This window comes from Grammomys surdaster, unplaced genomic scaffold, assembly GCF_004785775.1.
Source record: "Grammomys surdaster isolate TR1022 unplaced genomic scaffold, NIH_TR_1.0 126066, whole genome shotgun sequence".
Lineage (NCBI taxonomy): Eukaryota > Metazoa > Chordata > Mammalia > Rodentia > Muridae > Grammomys > Grammomys surdaster.
This window is the reverse complement of record NW_021620876.1, coordinates 1,616,002-1,634,116: the sequence shown is the minus strand read 5'-3', so window position 1 is coordinate 1,634,116 and position 18,115 is coordinate 1,616,002.

Sequence of the window (18,115 nt, the reverse complement as noted above, 5' to 3'; positions counted from 1 at the left end):
CATTGTTTTTAATAGCTGAGTAGTACTCCATTGTATAAATGTACCACATTTTCTGCATCCATTCTTCTGTTGAAGTACCGGTATCTGGGCTCTTTCCAACTTCTGGCTATTATAAATAAGGCTGCTATGAACATGGTGGAGCATGTGTCCCTGTTGTATGTTGAAACATTTTTTGGGTATATGCCCAGGAGTGGTATATCTGGGTCCTCAGGTAACACTATGTTCAATTTTCTGAGATACCGCCAGACTGCTTTCCATAGTGGTTGTACCAGTTTACAATCCCACCAACAGTGGAGGAGTGTTCCTCTTTCTCCACATCCTCGCCAACATGTGCTGTCATCTGTGTTTTTGATCTTAGCCATTCTGACTGGTGTGAGGTAGAGTCTCAGTGTTGTTTTCATTTGCATTTCCCTGATGACTAGGGATGCTGAACACTTCTTTAGGTCCTTCTCAACCATTCGAGCTTCCTCCGTTGAGAGTTCTTTGTTCAGCTCTGTACTCCATTTTTTAATAGGGTTATTTGATTGTCTAGAGTCTAATTTCTTCAGTTCTATGTATACCGTGGATATTAGCGCTTTATCAGATGTAGGGTTGGTGAAGATCTTTTCCCAATCTGTTGGTTGCCTCTTTGTCCTATTGACTGTGTCCTTTGCTTTACAGAAGCTTTGCAGTTTTATGAGGTTCCATTTGTCAATTCTTGGTCTTAGAGCACAGGCCATTGGTGTTCTGTTCAGGAACTTTTCTCCTGTGCCTATGTGTTCCAGGCTTTTCCCCAGTTTCTCTTCTATTAGTTTCAGTGTGGCTGGTTTTAGGTTGAAGTCCTTGATCCATGTGGAATTGAGCTTTGTACAAGGAGATAATTATGGATCAATTTGCATTTTTCTACATGCTGACCTCCAGTTGGACTAGCACCATTTGTTGTAAATGCTGTCTTTTTTCCACTCGATGGTTTTAGTTCCTTTGTCAAAGATCAGGTGACCATAGATATTGGGGTTCATTTCTGGGTCTTCTATTCTATTCCACTGATCCTCCCGCTTGTCTCTGTTCCAATACCACACAGTTGTTTTTTTTTTTTTTTTTTTTTTTTTTTTTTACCACTATTGCTTTGTAGTACAGCTTGAAGTCAGGGATGGTGATTCCCCCAGAAGTTCTTTTATTGCTGAGAGTAGTTTTCGCTCCTGGATTTTTTGTTATTCCAAATGAATTTTAAGATTGCTCTTTCTATCTCTGTGAAGAATTGAGTGGGAATTTTGATGGGGATTGCATTAAATCTGTAGATGGCTTTTGGCAAAATAGCCATTTTTACTATATTAATCCTTCCAATCCATGAGCATGGGAGATCTTTCCATCTTCTGAGATCTGCTTCGATTTCTTTCTTCATGGGCATGAAGTTCTTGTCATACAGGTCTTTTACATGCTTGGTTAGGTTCACACCCAGGTACTTTATATTATCTGTGACTATTGTGAAGGGTGTCATTTCCATAATTTCTTTCTCAGCCAGTTTATCTTTTGAGTAGAGGAAGGCTACTGATTTGCTTGAGTTAATTTTATATCCAGCCACTTTGCTAAAGTTGTTTATCAAGTTTAGGAGTTCTCTGGTGGAAGTTTTGGGGTCACTTAAGTATACTATCATATCATCTGCAAATAGTGAGATTTTGACTTCTTCCTTTCCAATTTGTATTCCTTTGACCTCCTTGTGTTGCCTAATTGCTCTGGCTAGGACTTCCAATACTATATTAAATAAGTAGGGGGAGAGTGGGTAGCCTTGCCTAGTCCCTTATTTTAGTGGGATTGCTTCAAGTTTCTCTCCATTTAGTTTGATGCTGGCTACTGGTTTGCTGTATATTGCTTTTACTATGTTTAGGTATGAACCTTGAATTCCTGATCTTTCCAAGACCTTTATCATGAAGGGGTATTCAATTTTGTCAAATGCTTTCTCAGGATCTAGTGGATCATGTGGGTTTTTTTCATTTCAGTTTCTTTATATAGTGAATTACATTGATGGATTTCCGAATATTGACCCAACCCTGCATTCCTGGGATAAAGCCTACTAGATCGTGATGGATAATTGTTTTGATGTGTTCGTGTATTCAGTTCGCTAGAATTTTATTGAATAATTTTGCATCAATGTTCATAAGGGAAATTGGTCTGAAGTTCTCTTTCTTTGTTGGGTCTTTGTGTGGTTTAGGTATGAGCATAATTGTTGCTTCATGGAATGAATTGGGTAGTGTACCTTCTGTTTCTATTTTGTGGAATAGTTTGAAGAGAATTGGAATTAGGTCTTCCTTGAAGGTCTGATAGAATTCTGCAGTAAAACCGTCTGGTCCCAGACTTTTCTTTGTAGGGAGACTTTTAATGACTGCTTCTATTTCTTTTGGGGTTATGGGACTGTTTAGATGGTTTATCTTGTCCTGATTTAACATTGGTAACTGGTATTTGTCTAGAAAATTGTCCATTTCATCCAAATTTTCCAATTTTGTTAAGTATAGACTTTTGTAGTAGGTTCTGATGATTTATTAAATTTCCTCGGTTTCTGCTGTTATCTCACCCTTTTCAGTTCTGATTTTATTAATTTGGATACTGTCTCTCTGCCCTCTGATTAGTCTAGCTAAGGGTTTATCTATCTTGTTGATTTTCTCAAAGAACCAGTTCCTGGTTTTATTGATTCTTTGGATAGTTCTTTTTGTTTCTATTTGGTTGATTTGAGCCCTGAGTTTGATTATTTCCTGCCATCTACTCCTCTTGCGTGTATTAGCTTCTTCTTGTTTTAGGTCTTTCAGGTGCATCGTCAAGCTGCTAGTGTATGCTCCCTCCAGTTTCTTTTTGTAGGCACTTAGAGCTATGAATTTTCCTCTTAGCACTGCTTTCATTGTATCCCATAGATTTTGGTATGATGTGTCATCATTTTCATTAAATTCTAAAAAGTTTTTAATTTCTTTCTTTATTTCTTTGCTTACCAGATTATCAAGGAGTAGGGTGTTGTTCAGTTTCCATGTGAATGTGGGCTTTCCATTGTCTTTGTCATTTTTGAAGACCATCATTAGACCATGGTGATCTGATAGGATGCAGGGGATTATTTCAATTATTTTTATATCTTTTGAGGCCTGTCTTGTGCCCAATTATATGATCTATTTTGGAAAAGGTGTGACGCACGCCCACCTCACTAGCAAGGAAGACACGGCAACACACCAGGATCCTTCCGCAGCAAACGTTTATTCCAATGAAAAGAGGAAAGACCCCGGGCCCGGAAAAGGCACTGTTTATATACCCTTGGAGCGGTGTATTCACTTCTGATTGGCTGCTTACTCGTTACCCACCAAAACGCCCCGGGGTGGGCTGTGACTTGGCGCTTTTTTACCATAGCACATGCGCGGTTTACTTGTTTACTTGGAGGAGCACCGGATGCCAGAGCCATCTTGTAATGGCGAATGCTGTCAGCACAAACCGCGGCTTTCCACATCTCCCCCTTTTTGTTTTAATTAAGAATCACAGGCACTGGCCAATGTCCCATGTTTTAGGTTAGTTGATGTTCTTCCATAGCCAGCACCAAAGAATGGTGAGCTCCTTGTCTTAGGCTATGAGGGTCACGCACCCACACCTGGCATTCTCAGAATGTGCACCCCAGGTTGTGGCCACTCGCAATGCCTGTCATGGGCTAAACTCACAGCTCATGTTGTACCTCTGGCATATGGCATCAACCTATTCCCATCGTTGGGACCAATGGCAGCTGGCCTGGAGATGAAAAGATGAAGCTGTCCTTGGCCTGTCTATTGTGGTACCAATCATGACTCAAATTCAAGCCCGATCAAGCAAATTCCATCTTGGGGGAATAAGCGATCAAGGACTGATAGTTTAAGACAGTCTCCCTTACCCTACCAGGTGCAATGGAAACAAGTCCTCTGGGTGCAAGGGCTAGGGGAAACAGAGAGAGATGCAAATACCCGTCCCTGTGCAATGGAGCCATCTCCCAGGGGTGCAAGGGCTGTTTGCCTCAAATTCAGGTACCACAGCTACACAGACAAGGACCAGCCAGGCCAAGACTCCTCACTGACCCAGTGCAATGGGCAAATCCCTTGGGGTGCAACGGCTGAGGAATCTGTCTACTGGCTATTTCTTTAATCATAGATAACCAAATTTCAGGAGATGAGCCTTGTTCTAGGGCTGTAAGTGCTTGGGTAATAACGACCTTGTCACGTTTTTGTTGAGCTCTGAGCTTGGAAACCAACCATAGCATGAACACTAATCCGCAACATAGGGCGTACCAAACAGGCCTACTCCCACCCACTTTTTAAAGAAAGAGAAAGCTGAAGAGATCCAGGAGGAGAGTCCCTCAGTCAGGGACAGATCCACGTGCGTTGAGTTGATGGCCACCACAACTGCTCTCAATTTTTTGAGTGTCTCATTGAAGTTTTCTGACCAATTTCCTGCAAGATATTGAGACAATTTCCTGGACAGATTAGCTACATTATGTCTGACTGGTATGGGTTTTGGAAAGGCAGATAATATGGCCCATCATTGTCCCCCCGATATACTAGGAACCTGTATCCCTTGGATCAGCACGAGGGCTGTCATCAGAGTTTGGAGGGTCTGCCTGGGTGTCATCTTCTAATATCGCGAGTTGTCGCGTCAGTCGCTCTGGTAGCCAAAACGGGTTGTCTTCTTCCTGTGGAAAAACACAAACTGCTCCCTTGGCTCTTATTAAAATAGGATCCGGGCCTTTCCATTGTCCGGTCAAGACATCCTTCCATTTGACCATCTCTTTTGGCCTGTCAGGCTCTAAACAGTAACGGTCAGCTGCCGTGTGGCCTTGTCTGTCCAGATTTAAAAAATTAAGGGTAAAAAGAATCATTATCTCTAACTCCTGGCCCATAAGCTGTTTTGAATTTCTTTTGAGTCTGAGGCTGACACCTCCCTAAGTAACAAACAAGGCAATATACAAATTCTAGAAAACACCCTTCTAGGGGCAGGTCAGGACAAAAGGAATGTTTGAAACACAAGCTTCTGCCGCACCCACTCTGTATGTAGCCTAAATTTAAATGTAAATGTCTTTAATCTTGGCCTATATCCTGAGGCCTGGCCCAAAGATTATCCTTCCTGCACCAAGGACAAGTTTCTTTCATGTTACCTTGGTCACCTGACTGTTGCTCAAGCCTCTGTTCCTGGGACAGTCACTTTAAAAACTATCTAAATTTCCACATTTAAACATCTTTTATCTTTACGGTTCTGTGCAAGCTATGGCCAGACCCTGATTGTATGAGGGTGCAATTTCATCACTAAGACGAATGTATCTAATTCTGCTTGTATGGTCTGAGAGCTGTGTAGGCAGTTCAACCTGATTAACATTGCCTTCACACTGACCTTCTCCTAGAAGCATGTTAAGATCTCAGTCTGCATTGTCTTGATTTAAATGTAAATGTTCTTAATCTCTTTGGAGGCCTAGTGCAAAGATTACCCTTCTAGCAGGCCAGCACTATATCACAACTTGTTTTAAATACTTTTATTTAACTCTACCCGCTGTCCCCTTTTCTATAAACATGGGCGAATCCCAAAATTCCAAAATCAAGATTAGAACTGCCAACTGTAGCCAATGGAATACTGGCAGTTTAACTAAATTTTTAAATTTCTTTTGTAACGTTAGAGTAAAACCATAATTTTGAGAAGCAAAACCAGAAGCAATGTAAACAATCTATTTTCTCTAAAATCAACACCAAGTAGATTACCTTTATGTTACAAAGTTTTGTTGCCAATTCTTATATATGAGTGTATGAAGCAGTTTTTAATATCTCATTAAAGAGATATTGTTTTAAAATCTTAATTTTATACATCTGGTTTCTGAATGACTCCAACCCTGAGTTACCATTTTAAACTAACTTTCTGTCACCAAAGTTCAAAGTTGTAAATTTCTAATCACACCCAATAATTTAAGCCAATAGTCTATAACCAAGACATGTAGAACATTTTTATACTTTTAAAACCAATCAGAAACAACAATGAAGTGGCTATGTATCTTATATATTTAGACCAAACAAAATTTGTTGCCTTTTCTAGCTGTAATTTCAAGAGAAAAGCACCTTGTCACAGAGATTTTTCTAAGACAAAACAACTCTTAGCTTCCTTATAAAACCCAAAAAGCTACTGGTCTCTTTTACAAGCAGCTTATGCCAACCTCAATTCCTGGAAAGGCTTTTTCAGCTCAACTCAACTCTTAGCTACAGGTGTAGGGTAGCTTATCAGCCTCTGTTGTGTATATTAAGACTGTCTTTAAAACAAAGTTAAACTAGCCCAAGGGTTGGATCAAGCAGTTTTAATGATCTTTCAACAAAGAACATACACTTAGACAACGAAACAAAAAGCAAACAATTGACACACGTGGACATTGGCGCGCCAAGGACAGACAACAAAGAAGGACATCTAAGAGCTAAATAAAGAGAAATTCAGGACGTCTCCCGAATTTCTTTCTTTTTCTAGATGAGCTTTGAAATAGCCTTTTCATTCCTTTTTGTCAACACAGCTCAGAGAGAGGACAACTGTTTTTCTAAAACCCTTTCTCTCTCTCATATTCAAGATGTAACTTGCTTGAGAAGCATCATGTCATAAAGCTTTCCATTCTATATACTGTCCCATATTAGGGAGAGCAGCTTTTACTGTGTTTTGCCAATCATTCGGAGTCATTGCCATAGTGGCAAATCTCTCAAGCTGCATAACTGTAAAATTAGCATCAACTCCATATTTGTTAACCGATTCAGCAAGTTCTTTGATAGAGGCATACTCTACAGGTGCGTGGACACGGCCTCCCCCCCACCGTGTCCTCAAATACTGGAAAGGCTTGTAACATCCTTCTTTTGTCTTCCTCTGAAAGGAAGGAGTCTGAGCAGTGCTTGTCCGCATAAGGCGGAAGTGCGCCGGGAACATTAGGTTGGGAGGGAGCGACAGGCCGAGAGGCCATGCGGCTCCTATCTCCCATTTTCCCTTGCTTTCGATTTCGCGGCGGCAACCTCTCATCTGGCTGGCATCTTTCCTCCTCATAGTGGACTGTCTCTTCGTCCAAATCCTCCCATTCAGAGGAAGTTAGCTCCTCCGTCTCAGAGCCACCAAGCCCCAAAACCTCCGGCTCCTTTACCCGATAAAGAGATTTTCTTTTGGAGGCTTCTCTTTCCTTACTGTTCAGCTCACCCAAGGGCGTACTTTCCCTTACCTCTCGCTTCCGAGGACTGAGTGTCTTGGGAAGGGTCTGTTTACTTAGGCATGCCTTCTGAGCTCTCTTTTTTTTCTGAACTCCTAAGCGCTTATGTTGCTCTGTTTCTGACCCGCTGGCCTGTAATCCGTCTAGCACTCCCTGGCCCACCGCTACAGTCAAGTGGCATTTCTCATCCCTCAAAACCAGAAGGAAGAGAACGAACTCCGCTAGCACAATAGCGAGAGCTTCTAGAGTTCCTGCCAACTGGGGAGGGAGACGAAATAGATCAAGTCCAAACATGTCTCTCAGAGTTTACCTTTGTCCTGCGGTTCTGAACCCTTCTCGTAAACGGGGGTCTCCTCGGCGCTGGTGATGGTGAGTGTCCCGGGTTTCGGCACCACTTGTGATGAGTGCCCACCTTGCCAGCAAGGAAGACACGGCAACACACCAGGATCCTTCCGCAGCAAACGTTTATTCCAATGAAAAGAGGAAAGACCCCGGGCCCGGAAAAGGCACTGTTTATATACCCTTGGAGCGGTGTATTCACTTCTGATTGGCTGCTTACTCGTTACCCACCAAAACGCCCCGGGGTGGGCTGTGACTTGGCGCTTTTTTACCATAGCACATGCGCGGTTTACTTGTTTACTTGGAGGAGCACCGGATGCCAGAGCCATCTTGTAATGGCGAATGCTGTCAGCACAAACCTCGGCTTTCCACAAAAAGGTACCATGAGGTGCTCAGAAAAAGGTATATTCTTTTGCTTTAGGGTGAAATGTTCTATAAATATCTGTTAAGTCCATTTGGTTCATAACTTCTGTTAGTTTCACTGTATCTCTATTTAGTTTCTGTTTCCATGATCTATCCATTGCTGAGAGTGGGGTGTTGATGACTCCCACTATTATTGTGTGAGGTGCAATGTGTGTTTTGAGCTTTAGTAAGGTTTCTTTTATGAAAGTGGATGCTCTTGTATTTGGTGCATAGATATTCAGAATTGAGAGTTCATGTTGGTTGATTTTTCCTTTGACAAGTATGAAATGTCCTTCCTTATCCTTTTTGATAGCTTTAAGTTGAAAGCTGATTTTATTCGATATTAGAATGACTACTCCCACTTGTTTCTTAGGGTCATTTGCTTGAAAAATTGTTTTCCAAACTTTTCTGTAAGGTAGTATCTGTCTTTGTTGCTGAGGTGGGTTTCCTGTAAGCAGCAAAAAGCTGGGTCCTGTTTGAGTATCCAGTCCATTAGCCTATGCCTTTTTATTGGGGAATTGAGTCCATTGATGTTAAGAGATATTAAGGAGAGGGTGTTGTTGCTTCCTGTCATTTTGCTAATAGTGGAGACATCATTTGTGTGGTTATGTTCTTTTGGGTTTGATGGAAAAGGATTATTTTCTTGCTCTTTCTAGGGTATGATTGCCCTCCTTGTATTGGAGCTTTCCTGCTATTATCCTTTGTAGTGCCAGATCTGTGGGAAGATATTGTGTAAATTCTGTTTTGTCATGGAATATCTTGGTTTCTCCGTCTATGGTAATTGAGAGTTTTGCTGGGTAAAGTAGCCTGGGCTGGCATTTATGTTCTCTTAGGGTCTGTATGATATTTGTCCAGGATCTTCTGGATTTTATAGTATCTGGTGAGAAGTCATGTGTAATTCTGGTAGGTTTGCCTTTATATGTTACTTGGCCTTTTTCCCTTACTGCTTTTAAAATTCTTTCCTTGTTTTGTGCATTTTGTGTCTTGATTATTATGTGACAGGAGGTATTTCTTTTTTGATCTAGTCTGTTTGGCATTGTGTAGGCTTCTTGTGTGATTATGGGCATCTCATTCCTTAGGTTAGGGAAATTTTTCTCAAAAATTTTGTTGAAGATATTTACTGGCCCTTTAAGTTGGAAATCTTCACTCTCATCTATACATATTATCCTTAGGTTTGGTCTTCTCATTGCTTTCTGGAAGTCCTGGATGTTTTGTGTTAAGAACTTTTTGCATTTTGCGTTTTCTTTGACAGTTATGTCAATATTTTCTAAGGTATCTTCTGCACCTGAGATTCTTTCTTCTATCTCTTGTATTCTGCTGGTGATGCTTGTGTCTATGACTCCTGATTTCTTTCTTAGGTTTTCTATCTCCAGGGTAATCTCCCTTTGTGATTTATTTACTGTTTCTACTTCCTTCTTTATGTCCTGGATGGTTTTGTTCAATTCCTTCATCTGTTTGTTTGTGTTTTCTTATAACTCTTTAAAGGATTTTTGTGTTTCTTTAAGGACTTCATCCTGTTTACCTGTGTTCTCAAGTTTTTTGATAGTATTTTTTATTTCCTTCTTATAGTCCTCTATCATCATCATTAGAAGTGATTTTAGATCTGGTTCTTGTTTCCTGGTGATATGGGTAGTTTGGGACTTTCTAATGTGGGAGAACTAGGTTCTGATGATGGCAAGTACCTTGGGTTGCTGGTGGTTGTGTTCTTGTGCTTGCCTTTTGCCATCTGGATCACCTTTGTGCAATCTGTGCTGTCTCTGACTGGGGCCTGTCTTTCCTATTATCTAGGTTGTGTCAGAATTGTTTGGGATGGGTTTTGCGGCTGGGGTTAGAGCTGGGGCCCAAGATCTGCTCCGTGCTCAGGTGGAAACTGGGAGGGGGCCCAGGCTCTGGGTCAGGAGTGGATTCCTGGGTCCCAGAGGGTCCTGGTTGCTCCCTGATTGGGGCAAGTATTGCTGCTTCCTAGCCCAAGATACTGGTTGGTTTAGAGCTCCTGGGATCTCTGCTTCCTCTGGGTTCTGTGAGATTGGGTGCAGTGCTTATTCCCGGGATTTGCCGACTGCTCGGGCTCAGACCGGAAGGAACCCGTGCTCCGGGCCAGGAGTGAATTCCTGGGTCCCAGTGGGTCCCGGTTGCTCTCTGTTTGGGGGCAAGTATTGCCACCTTCTAGCCTAAGGTACTACTTGGGTTAGACCTCCTGAGAGCCCCGCTTCCTCCTGGTTCTGTGAGATTGAGTGCAGAGCTGACTCCCGGGATCTGCTCGGGCCCAGACTGGAAGGAACCCATGCCCTGGGCCAGGAGTGAATTCTTGGGTCTCAGAGGATCCCAGTTGCTCCCTGTTTGGGGGCAAGTGTTGCCACCTTCTAGCCTAAGGTACTACTTGGGTTAGAGCTCCTGGGAACCCCGCTTCCTCTGGATTCTGTGAGATTGAGTGCAGAGCTGACTCCCGGGATCTGCTGAGTGCTCGGGCCCAGACTGGATGGAGCCCGTGCTCCCAGCCAGGAGTGAATTCCTGAGTCCCAGTGGGTCCCGGTTACTCCCTGTTTGGGGCAAGTGCTGCTTTTTCCTTACCTGGGATGCTGCCTGAGTTAAAGCTCCTGGGAGTCCCTCTTTCTCTCGGTTTTCTGGGGTTGGGTACTGAGCTGCCACCTGTGACCTGCTCTATGCTTGGGCCCAGACTGGAAGTCGAACTTAAATTGTATTCTTTATGTTGTATTGATGAGAATTCTTTTGTTACTTTGTTGAAGTGTTTTCCTTCAATTTGGCTTCACATTTTTTACCATTATTATTATCTTCTATTGTCCACAATGATTTAGGTCAAATATTCATCATTTGCTTTTTTGATTTGTATTGTGTATTTTTTTTCAATTTTAATTGAAGGAATTTAATTTATCTTTGAGTCCTAAATAACAGCTTTATTTAGTTTTTTTCAATAATAGTTTATTTAGTTTTTAATTTTAATTCAAATAGATGCTCATTAATTTTAGGTTCATTCTACAACTGGGATTAATTTTTGTATGTGTAATGAGGTGATATTCTTACTTTTCTTCAATATAGATGCCTTACTGCCTAACGTGACTTTGAAATCTAAGTGAACTCTTGTGACCACACCAAGCTTCCTTCAGTTGTTTCTGTTTCTTCCACTCTACTGAGTTCTCCAAATACTCCTAGAGAACAGAGAACTTGTACCTCCACCTGGAACTGTGGTTTCTACATATATAATGACTCATGTAAAGCACACTGCATTTTTATTTTAGCCATGAGTAATAGCAATAGGCTCAGATAAGAAGATACTAGACCTCTTATGTGAGATATAGTTCATCATAGTGCATTAATAAGGTCTGTCATCTCTCTAAGTATAACTTTTATGATTTTTAAATATAACTGAGCTGTTAGAGTTTTATTATTTGGTCATATAAAATCTAAGCATATCAAGTTCAAATAACTGAAAAGGCATTCTTCTATCATAATCATAGAGTGGACACTTGCAAAAATTACATATGATTTCAGAAGCCATATAAAAGTAATTTAACGTGATGTCAAACATCTTTTCCCCATTTTGTCTTTATGTTATCCAGACTTTTTATTACTGTTTCAAAAACGTGAGAGAAATAAATTAAAGTTGGAAAGATTTATTCTGATTCATGGTTATTGGTGTTGGTCCATAATCCTTTGGTTGTATTGCTGTAGTTGTGCCATGAGCTTGATTTTGTTTTTCAGCAAGTAAGCACATGCTCAAATACAGCAGCTCATCTTCCAGCAGAGAGACACACAAACACAGCACCTGGGGTTATGATACATCATGCTCCAGTGAAGAATTTATTATTCCTCCAACTAGTTCTCACATGTACTTTTTCTCATAGTGCTTTATATGAATTCATCAAGAGACTGATATATTTATTAGGTGAGAACACTTAAGATCCTATCACTTTACAAAATTGCTCTGTGGTGGCAGCCAGTTCCTCTCTAGGTATGTCCCTGCCTTCTAGGGACATCTCAGATTTTCAAAAACACAAACTATTTCACCCTTCATTTCCCAAGGCTCATCTGTATCTTACAGAGTAAAATATGGTTAACTCCTCTTCAGAGTTCCCAGTCTTAATAGTTCCAGCATTTCTCTTAAGTCTAAACTTAAATTTGCATCAGAGTTTCAAAGAAAAATCTTACTGTCTGCTCTTATAACCCCTCAAATAGTTGATAATGCATGGTTTCAATGCCAACACAACATGGATGATGCCAGGATCTTTTTCTAGTTGAATTCGTAGCTTCACCTCTTTGGACAATGGCTGCAGTTGCCTCTCAGTGTCTTTTACTTCATTGAGGGAACAATTGTGTAAGCAACCTTAGTTGCTTTCTTCTTCAAAAGAAAGCTTTTAAATACACTTATAATTTTATATGTTTGGTGATTTTAATGAAAACATACCCATAACCTATGTGTGTGTGCATATATATATATATGCTAGGTCCCCATGCTGTTTGGAAGAATTAGAAGATATGGCCTTGTTGGTGTATGTGTGGTCTTTTTGGAGAACTTTTGTCACTGGAAGTAAGTTTTGGGATTTTAAAAGTCCACAACATGTTCAGTGTCCTGTTTTCTGTCTGTTGCCTGCATACACATAAGGATGTAAAGCTTTGAGCTATTCCTCCAGCACCATTCTTGGCTGCTTCCCATATGAAAATAATGGACTTTGAGAAGCCCTCAAGTAAATGGTTTCATTCATAAGAGTCACCTTGGTCATGTGGTCATTGGAATAGAACACTCTTGAAACAGTGTTCATCGAGACTTGTTAATATCTGCAGTATTCTTCTTTCTTATTTTTCTAGTGAAGAGTACTTGGCTTCTCTTACTACCACCAAACTCTGTACCAACAAAACTTTGGTGGCTCCAAACTTAAATCATATTTCCTTTCTAATTAATATTCAAATACACACACAGATATACATGCACACACACTACATATATTCCTATTTTTCAGGACGTTTTCTATAAATCTGAATAAAAGTAATCAGAAAAACCCATACCATGGCTTGACTGTTTGAAATTTCCTTTCAAGGCACTAACAAATGTAGACAAACTCTTTGCCACAATATAGAAAGTATGATTTTTCAGTGCAACTACTGATATAATATTTTTTTTTCTCTTGGGAAACTTTGAGAGAACGGCTTTTACTCTCTTTTCCTATCTGCATTCTGTACTCATGAGGTCACACTGAAAAGTATCCCGTACTGTCTGTTTTTAGCATTCTCATTTCTCCCACAGATCACTTTTAAAGGATGCTAAGTCGCATTATCAAGTTCATATGATGATCTCTCCTCACTGGTACAAGTGTTTTGGGTTGATCAGATTCTTGTTGCAGAAATAAAATACATGACACAAACAACTCTCAGGAGGAAAGATGTACTCTTGACTAGCAATGTTAGATGTTTCTGCCTATGATCAGGTTTTTTAATATGAGCTTAAAGTGAAGTTGGGCATCAATGCCGAGACTATATTCTGGAATAAAGGACTTGACTTTATTGCAGAGCGATCCAGAGAGGAAAAGTGAGTGAGTCAGGGTCAAGAAATAATCTTCAAAGTAATATTCCCCACTGTTTTTCTCCCTCCATCTGAGCCCCAGCCTTAATTCTTCATGGTTTCACAGTAATGTCATCCAATTATGAGGCCATCAAAGAATTAATTCATCTGTGGGGTCACAGTCCTTAGACTACAATCACTTTCAACATCGTATGTAGGCAACCAAGCCCATAGACCATGTCTTTAAAAACAAAACAAACTCTCAGATGTACCTATCAGCATGCCTTATTTTTTAAGGCTATGTATTTTTACGTAGTTTCAAGCATGGCCCGAGCAAAGTCATCTGGATCACTTGTAAAAAACGTTAGCATCTGTGCTTAGTCTACCAACACAAGTCTATAGGGTAAGGATGTTTGAGATTTACAGTTTAGGAAATAAAAATTAAGTCAGGAAATCATTATCACACAGGCACACATGCAGACACACACAAACACACACAAGTGGAAGTCATTGATTACAATCACTGTGACTTTCTACATTTTCTTTGTTAAGTTCTTTTCAAACAGAGTAAAAAAAAAAACCTAAGGAGTCAAATTTCAAACACTAACCTTTCTTTCTCTTTATTGTGATTCACAGCTTAGGAATTCTTCCTATTTGCTTTCCAAAGTACCATTTTTCTCTGTAATTACACTGAATAATAAAGATTCTATATTTGTCACAAACTTCTTACTTCTTACTACTTACCTAGTGAAACAAGAAAGCAGCTGTTTATGACTTTCTTTTAAAAATACAGTTCATAGTTTGTTCTTCAGTCACGACACACAAAAATTTCTGAGAGTCTACCAATCACAAAAGGGTCTCTGGCTCATACCTGTGAAATTCCACTTTGTAACATGGAACCCTTCCATGTTTACATTCTCACATTTTATAAAGTACTTTGCAGAGCTCTGAGAATTTACTGTAGTAAATAACTCAAGTAATTTTCAGCTTATAGTACTGATAGAACAGTAGGGGGAAATGATTATTTTGTTAAAAAAAAAAAAAACAGAAAAGCAAATCAAAAATAACCTAGTCAGGTGTATTATAGAGGAGTGATTAGAAGGGGACTTCTTTTTCCCTTCATCAGTTTTCTGCCTTACCATTTAAATCATAGTTCAAGAGGCCATCGTCTCAGAAGTGATGAGTAATTTACTTTGTGAACTATTCAAACATCAGAGAAGTCTGTATCCCGCTAAGGTCCTGAAGGCTTTTGCCTTGGCAGGAAGTGGTAAGTGCCCCTAGGGACAGAAATAAAACTCAGGTGCAGATGCTTCTATAAAGAGAGGAAATTCCAGGTGAAAGGTGAAGTCTTATTCACAGCTGATGTGAAAATAAGCGCCACCTTTTTTAACATTACTTGTTCAGGTCAGGAAGCTGTCTCATCGTTCACAGGAACAGCACACGGTCGGTCTGCCCTCTCTGCTCATCTGGCTCTCTCTGGAGCGGGTAATGACGCACGAAATGATAGTATGATTCCTGATCTTTAATCCTAATTCCTGACTCATCAATGGTTCTTTCTCATTGCCTTTGTTTTTGGATACCAAGAAAGGTGTAAAAGGGAAAAGTCTGTGTGGAAAAGCATAGAACCTTTGAAGGGCTGTCAGAAGCACTTTCTCAGAGTCTTTGGCTGGCCTTCCTTCCAGGACTGCTCTTTCACCAGGAGATTGGCAGGTGGGTAGGGGTGCCTCATCTCATGTTCTGCTTCATAGAAGGCTGTCTATTCGTCTCTCCCTTCTGCTCAGTCAGACATATCAGTGGAGACAATGGCCTAACAGATGCTGAGATTCAGCCTGGATCAGCCTATGTTGATTTTATGTTTATTAGTCTGAGCTATTCACAGCCAGCTGGTTGCTGTTTGCCTTGACTGAACAGTAGAAATGCACACAACTGTGATAGCCTCTTGTGTATATATACTCACAGGTGATGGCTGCCACATAAGCAATGTTGTCCATACAGTAAGAATTATATTTATATTTAGAAATACAAACACACATACACACAGCCATTTTCTCTCTCTCTCTCTCTCTCTCTCTCTCTCTCTCTCTCTCTCCCTCCCTCCCTCCCTCCCTCCCTCCCTCCCTCCCTCCCTCCCTCCCTCCCTCCTTCCCTCCCTCCCTCCCCTCTTATTTTTAAATCATAGGGTTTATATATGAGGGAAGACTCACAGCTTAGTTGTTACGAAAATATATTTTAAAAGACTGTATTGAATACAGTGGGGTCTGAAGTATCTAAAGTATAGTTCTTTTTTGCTTGGTCCTTTTCTCCTAATAGCAGTGAGAACCCAGTACCCTTTTTAAAAGACCCATAAGGAAGCTGCCTTCCAGGCACAGCTGATAAAATATGTCCTGGGCAGCCAGGTATCATGCTGCTTAGTACTTCAATATTCACAACTTACTCCTTTATTGGTCCCAGGAGAGAGATGTTTTGAACTGGCCAGTAAGCACTACATGCTTGCTGTGACCTGCTCCACTTTGGAATGAGGAAGCTGCAGTGGACTTTGCGCATTGACCTATCTAATATTGAAGAGAATTGGGAAGTCCTGATTAGGGTGTCAATTTAGGTTTTTGATCTAGCTGATGTTGTTGTGTATAAAACAATTTTAGTCTTTTGAAGCTTTTATTGTTTAATAATTTATATGTGTGTGTATATGTGTATGTGTTGTGTATGTTTCTCCTCTCTCTCTCTCTCTCTCTCTCTCTCTCTCTCTCTCTCTCTCTCTGTGTGTGTGTGTGTGTGTGTGTGTGTGTGTGTGTATGGGGTATGTGTACATGTACTGGTATATGCTCATGCAGACTTCAGGTGTCTGCTTCTATCCCTCTGTACTTTGTTCTCTTGAACAGGATGTTTCAATGAATCTGAAACTCAGCATTTTGGTTAGGCTGTCTGGCCAGCAGGTTCATTTGATACACCTATGTCTTCCAACCAATATGGTTATGTGTATTAACTGTTATGCCCAAATGGTCATGGTCCTAGAGATCTCTGATCCTGGAGATCTCTGATCCTTGAGATCTCTCTCTCTCTCTCTCTCTCTCTCTCTCACACACACACACACAAACACACACGCACACACACCTCAACAGTTTTAATTGTTTGTACAGTCTAAAGGTAGAGACCCATGTGATTTGTTCTATACCCACTTACAATTCAACTTATAATGACATTGTTTTAACAAGTCTTATTTTAACAGTTATATTATTGAGATTTTTGTGGATACAGAATGCTTGTCATGTACAGAAGGCACTATATATAGGTACAATCTTTACAGACATTACTTTTTATTTTTCCTGAGCCTTAGGTTCAGTGGGTTTGCTGTATATTTAGTAGCTTGGGCTGGACCCCCTATAACAACTTGTTGTCTGCATTATTACTAGCTGTGCATCTCTGTAATAGTGTCTGTCTATCACAAAGGCAAGATACTTCTTTTGATGAGAAATGAGAGCTATACTTATCTGTCTGTATAAAGAAAGTATTTACAGTATAGGTAGAAAACATTGCTTTAGAACAAAGGAAATATTAGGTTATCCTCTGGGTTCTATGATATCCCCAACTATAAGCATTTAAGTTTACACTAGTAGGCATGAGTTCTCTCCCACTGAGTGGCCTATGCAACTTAACAGCTATTAGCTATTAGTTACCTGCGAGATAAAAATGCCAAAGTTGCATGTTGGTGTTATCTTGCTGGAAACATTATTTGATTCCTAAACTTTACAGCTGGGTCTGACTTATTGATTGCTTTTCTTCTTGGAAGCTTGCAAAGCACCCTCTGATGGTGTGAGAAGCAGTCCTTGGGAGATAAGCTTTCAGGTTAGCTCCAGCTTGATTCCTCCAAGTCCTCTGTCTAAAGTTCATGGTGCCTTCAGAAATAGGCTCTTTACGAAATGTTCTGAGAGGCAATCATGGCAAAGGTAATAGCTGATATTGTTTTGGTATTCTTTTGGATGCCCTAATCAGAAACTCAGAGTAAGCCTTTTAGTGCCTACCACTAAGGATTTTGCTAGTCTATGATTTTAGGCAAAGTATCATCATCCCAGGAGACATAACTCCATTTAAACTTTTTCTGTGTGTCTTTCTGCTTCTCTGATTTCTGTGTTTGTCTCTGCCTCTGTTTCAGCTTATTGTCGTGTGTGTGTGTGTGTGTATGTTTGTGTGTATTTGTAAGTAAACTTGTATGTTTCATTATCCTTTCAAACGTCCTTATTGTTACTTATCTAGCATCCTTACTCATGCTGCGTAATACCCTTCCTTTTCTCTCCTGTTATAACCCCATTCCATTTTTTCTATTTTGCCCAAGCCCTAATATTGCATTCTGTAGACTTCTTTCTCCCCATCTCCTTCCATAGTCTGTTTTCATTTTTCTAGCTTCTGCAGTTAATTCATCTTACTTACTTAAATTTAAATAACACTACTTAGTAAAGTTTCACACTATCTTTTGAGGCTACAAGCTATATTCTTGATAATGGCTTAAGAGCCTGGTATATAAACTACAGGTAAGACTGGAGATATTAGAGAGATGGCTAGGCTCACAATCAAAATAAACTGCAAGCCAGACATAATTTCCCCCAGGTGCTTTATTCAATGAGTCATTGCCGCCTTCTTCTTCTTCTTCTTCTTCTTCTTCTTCTTCTTCTTCTTCTTCT